Source organism: Alosa sapidissima, chromosome 12 (genome assembly GCF_018492685.1).
Source record: "Alosa sapidissima isolate fAloSap1 chromosome 12, fAloSap1.pri, whole genome shotgun sequence".
In the NCBI taxonomy this organism is placed as follows: domain Eukaryota; kingdom Metazoa; phylum Chordata; class Actinopteri; order Clupeiformes; family Clupeidae; genus Alosa; species Alosa sapidissima.
This window is the reverse complement of record NC_055968.1, coordinates 29295228-29301220: the sequence shown is the minus strand read 5'-3', so window position 1 is coordinate 29301220 and position 5993 is coordinate 29295228. Positions and strand designations below refer to the sequence as shown.

Below are 5993 nucleotides of genomic sequence, written 5' to 3'. Positions count from 1 at the left end.
GGAAAGATACTTTCATTATGATGGTCTCATGGAATATGCAAGTAAATGACGTGTGTGTGTGTGTGTGTGTGTGTGTGTGTGTGTGTGTGTGTGTGTGTGTGTGTAAGGGTGTGTTAGTGTGAGAGAGAGAGAGATAGAGAGAGCTACTTGAGATGTTGAGTAGTGATGTTATATAGAGATGTGTGTGCTGCCTAATTTGTCATCTACGTAACACACCCATTGTGAACATAATAATTTATACAGCTGATGAAAAGAGGAAATAGTGAGATGGTGAGGTGAGGCTAAGCTGCCCACTCAGCTCTCCTGTAACACACACATACACACACACACACACCACACACCACACACACACACACACACACACACACACACACACCAAACACACACAATCACACACACACCACACATACACACACACACACACACACACACACACACACACACACACCACACACCAGACACACACACCACACACACACACACAGACGTGGAGAAGGCTGTTAACACACACACACACACACACACACACACACACCACACACCACACACCAGACACACACACCACACACACACAGACGTGGAGAAGGCTGTTAACACAAACTCATTAATGCACTCAGCATTTGTCAGCAGGTGACAGAGAACCATCTGTTCTACTTCTCCTTCTCACTCTTTTTCTCTCTCTCACCCTCTCTCTCTCACCCTCTCTCTCTCACCCTCTCTCTACACAACACTTTGGGGGATCTTGTCAATCCCAGTGGAGCAGTATTTGATGCAAATACTGTCTTAGCCATAAATGCTGTTGTCTCGGTGACCACACATCAAAGAGCTGAAGGGTTTTACTGTCCGTCTACCCATCTGTCTTAGATACTTGATGGCCCTCAGCTAATAAATCTGGATTGCCTTTTTACCTGCCGAGCTTACAAATCTGCACCTCAGCCGCCCGCCACTAACAGTCTACATGTCTCACTTCCTCATTGTGTACATACCATTCCAGATCATTCTGTACGTTCTGATACATGTGCATGCACGTGTAAAGATAATGCTCCACAGATCATGATCTGAGTTATGACACAAGCATATTGCTGTTGCATCCATTCTTTGGAACAGCATGCCATGGTCCTCATAGTCCAAGGGGTCAAAAAACAAACTCCCTTTAAACTCCAACAACAAAGCTGTTTCTGCCGAATGGAACTAAAATTAGATCACTAGTTACATCATGGCATTAGTCCTAATTTAGAGAGAGAACACAGGTCCCCACAGCGTGATGGTCTGAATTACTGCTAAATGCAAGGGAGGCACGGAATCTTGGGCATTCTGGAAACAAACTGCGTCAGAATCTGAGCAAACAACGTGCTAGTAGCCCACGTTTAAAGTAACAGTGCACCACAGTTTGCCTCATATTGAAGTAAGTATAATTATACTCTTTGGTCCTGTGAGGGAAATTTGGTCTCTGCATTTATCCCAATCCCTGAATTAGTGAAACACACTCAGCACACAATGAACACACAGTAAGGTGAAGCACACACTAATCCCGGCGCAGTGAGCTGCCTGCTACAACAGCGGCGCTCGGGAGCAGTGAGGGGTTAGGTGCCTTGCTCAAGGGCACTTCAGCCGTTCCCACTGGTCGGGGCTCGAACTGGCAACCCTCCGGTTACAGGTCCGGAGTGCTAACCAGTGGGCCACGGCTGCCCCACTTCCCCATCCCATTTAAGGGATGCTTTTTGTAAGCAACTAAGTTTGGCGCGAAATCTTCCTCCGATCTTCATTTTGATTGTATATTATGAGAATTTTGATGGTATATATATGAGAATGACAGATAAATGCACCACACCTGTCATTCCCACAGCTACTGGACCAGGTAGTGCAGTAACACTAATAGCTAGTATCAAACTTTCACTTGTGCCAGCTGGGTTGTTGTTGGTGCTATGCTCGTATTGAAGTGGTCAGCTGAATGCAACACTTGTTGGATTGTATGACAGTAGTTGTATAAATAATCTGTGACGTAGAGGAGAAGACTGGGGTGTCTTTTATGACTGCACAGGAGCGGTCAGTTGAATGTAATCATGCCTTACTACCTCAGAGGATCGGAAGAGGAGTGTGTGACGTTGAGTCAGAGACTTTCTAATGAGACACAGCACTCAAAGAATCCCCCATAGAAATGTATGGGGTTAGTTTGTAACACAAACATGGCAGTCGTTTACACATATTCCGCCCCTTCCGCTGCCAAAAGTTGGCACATTGTGCCAATCATGTGGTGTGTTGTGAATACATTGTGCCAATCGTGTTGTGAACTCGCAGCTGGAACATGGTTGGTGTTGTGTTGCCTTGTGCGCATGCAGTTCTGCCCGAAATAGTTACCCGATAAGTGCCCAAAATGCATTGCAATATGGCCGCCGAGTGGAGGGACTTGCCTAAAAGGTTTTTGATTGAGTTTAGGAGGAAACAGACTGACCCATGGCCATGTGACATGAGATAAGACAGGAGTCTGTGCGACTAACGGTCTCCTGATTTAGTTTCCACTCGGTTGTTAGTCATGCTGGGCCAGGGATGATGCAGTAGGATCAACTCTGCATTTGACTCCACTGCTATTATTCTGTAGCTTTTGGAAGCTCCCTCGGTACAATTATGCTCCTTTGAGGTGACATAAGTTTACAGCTGGAGTTGAAAAAAGTGCTGAACATTGTTTGACCATTTTCATATTTAGAGTTCCAAATGACTGAGAGAGTCATGATATATCCTGTTCTTGGCTAATTTGAATCAAACTTTTGAATCCTCCTGGTGGAACTCTTTGCGCCTCCTGCTTCACTGCATTGTAACGATTCTAGTTTCTGCTTCTCAGTCATTTTGTCTGTTGGGTGTTATTTGCGGTTTCTTTGTCAGTTGAGTCCTGAATTACCAGTGAGAATAAGCAAAGGTCCAACGTAAGCCTTATCTCATTTTGTTGTCATAATAGAAATCCTCTATGCACGTTAGGCTGAAGGGATAGCCCTACAGGTGAAGGTTGAAGAGGAAGTGAAGTGAAAATATGTAGTGAATCTGGGACATTCGTTGACTCCCCGAGGGATATTCTTAAACAGATGTTTTAGCCAGGAATGAGAGATAGGGAGAGAGGTGTTCTCTGGCAACCTGAACTTCTTACATTCCTCCCAAGCCAGATTGACTGACCTCTCCATGTTATAGAGTGTGAAAAAGGAGAACATGCTGAGTATTTTTCTTAGTGGTTTTCGGCCACTTCTCACTCACTGCAAATGAAAACAGCACCAAAGCAACAATTTCACATCTCTTTAGAGGGAACCTAGGAAAGGTCTTCGGAAAAGTTTTTTCTGTCCCTATCTGGGCAGTGTCACAAGAGAGAAAACGGTGGTGTGATGGAAGCACTTACATTAATGACATGGTTAATATTTTTGTATAAAGGCTTTTGGTTGGCGTTTATAGTTCCCCGCATGACTTCGGCCAGAAACCTCAAAAGCTCTTCGGACTAAGACAGGGAGAATGGTGAAAGCCCCCCTACCTGTGTGTGTGTGTGTGTGTGTGTGTGTGTGTGTGTGTGTGTGTGAGCGTGAGCGTGTGTGTGTGTGAGCGTGTGTGTGGGTGCATAAAAATGATAGTCTAGCAGTATCACTGTCAAACAACGTGCATCCAAGCTGGCCGTGTACCTTGGAGCATGACCAGCATTCCCTCTCATGGCTGTGGGTTGTGGGTGTTATTCCAGTGGGAGGACTGTGGGGGGGGGGGGGCGGTGTGTGTTAGTATTGTTCTGTGAGTGTAGGTCGCCATTAGCCTGGCTAACGCCAAACCTCATATCATTGGGGTGGGGTCTGGGAACTACACATTCATTTTCTCGTATTTGAAACGTGGTTTACGAATTCCCAGAGCCGTTTAATGGGCGCTACGAATGTCTATCAAATGCGTCTGTACGTAGCTCGTAACCGTTTCGGTGTGTCGTTATCGTCTTGCTGTCCCCCCTCCGTTCTGTGATTGGTTCCTTCGTTGAGGTGAAAACGAAGTCCATGGAATCCAGGCTGTCTTGCAGCGTGAATAAAATCGCGCACAAGGCAGCATGGGAAAACCCAGTCTATGGTCGCCATAGGTTATTTTTTACAGTCTGTGGTCGCCATAGGTTTTTCTACAAAAGCTGGGGGAGAACATGATTAAAAAGAAAGCTGGTTTGATCCGCTCCCACTGTGATTGCAGGTGTGATGCATTTGCGGAAGTCGTTGCTGTTGTTTTGTGTTTTGTTGGTGAAATGTTTCACCAACAACATATTTACCAAGAATGATGTGAAGGTGATGTGAATGTGTGAAAGCAGTCGGTGTAGGATTAATGTTAGGGGGAGGTTGGTGAAATGTTTCACCAACAACATATTTACCAAGAATGATGTGAAGGTGATGTGAATGTGTGAAAGCAGTCGGTGTAGGATTAATGTTAGGGGGAGGTTAGCCCAGCCTGACCATGTGTGGTTATTTAGCCCTCTGCAGTTTAATTCATCAGTTGACAAGGTCTAATTATTGTACGAGTTGATTCATTTCATGAGTTGAAATCAGGATATGTTACACATCAAATCAATCAACTAAAAGCAAATCTCAGCTCCTGGAGCTTCAATTATGACGCATTATAGTGTACTTGTGTATGTTGGTGTTTGTGAAGTTTGTGTGTGTGTATTTAATGGTGTTCTAATATGTTTCAGGCACTATGGTGGGCCGACCGAAGAGCATGGTTGACATTGAGTGGTGAGTTTCTCTCTCTCTCACTCTCACTCTCTATCTCTCCTCCTCTCTCTCTTCTCTCACTCTCTCTCTCTCTCTCTCGCTCTCTCTCTCCCCCTCTCTCTCTCTCTCTCTCTCTCTCTCTCATTGCCTTAAACACATGGCAGATCCAATATTTCACAGGTTCTTGCTCCCCATAAGAAAACTGCTATCTACACAACCAGTCCCTACCCCAGCAAATCATTAGCAACCCCTAATAGAAAGCACACACACGTACACACATGTGTGTGTGTATACACACACACACACACACACACACACCACACACACCACACACACACACACACACCACACAGAGCTTCCATCTCTTGGTTATATTAAGCTGGAGGCCCTAATAATGCCTAATGAGCTCAAGCAGTGAGTTTAAAGAACTGCGAGAAGTTTGAGTGCAGCCAATGTTCCTGTGATCATGCCCTATGGGACTCGAGTTGCTGTGCTCACACACAATTAAACAAACAAACCACGTACTCTATTTTCTCGCTGTCTCTCTCTCTCAGTGTGTGTGTTTGTGTGCGTGGTTGTCTGATATAGCTGATAAACATATTTCTTCTTGTATTTTGGATGTGTCACTTGTAGAACTAAGTTGATTTGTGTGTTTTGTGATGGTTCCCTCAGATTTGTCATGTGGAGACAGACAAAGGACCCCCCCCTGCACACACACAGCCCTCAGAGAGTTTGAGCAGGTAGGCTGCTGTCTATGTCTATGTGTGTGTGGATTCCAGGTGTTTTAAGCTGTGTCTGTGTATTTACATTTGTTTGGCATAATCATATAGTAACCGGGCCATTTACACTGTGTGGGAATGGGAGTGTGTATGCATGGTGTGTGGGAATGGGAGTGTGTATGCATGTGTGTGGGAATGGGAGTGTGTATGCATGTGTGTGCGGATGACATTCAAGAGCCAAGGCTATCTAACACTCACACGTCACCCCTCTCATCACCTTTCCCAAATAAAGCTCTCTGCCAGTAGACACCCAACTGAATCTATGCAATTTCAGAGCGCTGTAGCCCTATATGACTCTCTGCGTGACTGTGTGTGTCCTGTGGACTGTGAGTAGGTCTCCTGGCTGCTGTGTTAATCTGTGAGTGAAACCATTTCTGGGACGTTGGCCAGGCCATTATGGTTATGATATAACTTTACTGGTGTTCCCTTCAATTACTGTACCGACAGAATGTCTGTGTGTGTGGTGTGTATGTGTGTGTGTGTGTGTGTGTGTAAAAGTGTGTGT

At 45.2% G+C, this 5993-nt stretch overlaps 1 long non-coding RNA gene across 1 annotated transcript in view; it reads left to right on the top strand.

Annotated features, from left to right (window-relative positions):
- The window catches only part of LOC121724820, an 11209-nt gene extending 5763 nt beyond the window's left edge, over positions 1–5446 (top strand). The window contains exons 2-3 of the long non-coding RNA XR_006035309.1: positions 4688–4730; positions 5382–5446. This is a non-coding gene — a long non-coding RNA (uncharacterized LOC121724820). The remainder of the gene's footprint in view (positions 1–4687; positions 4731–5381) is intronic.
- The last annotated feature ends 547 nt before the right edge of the window (positions 5447–5993 follow it).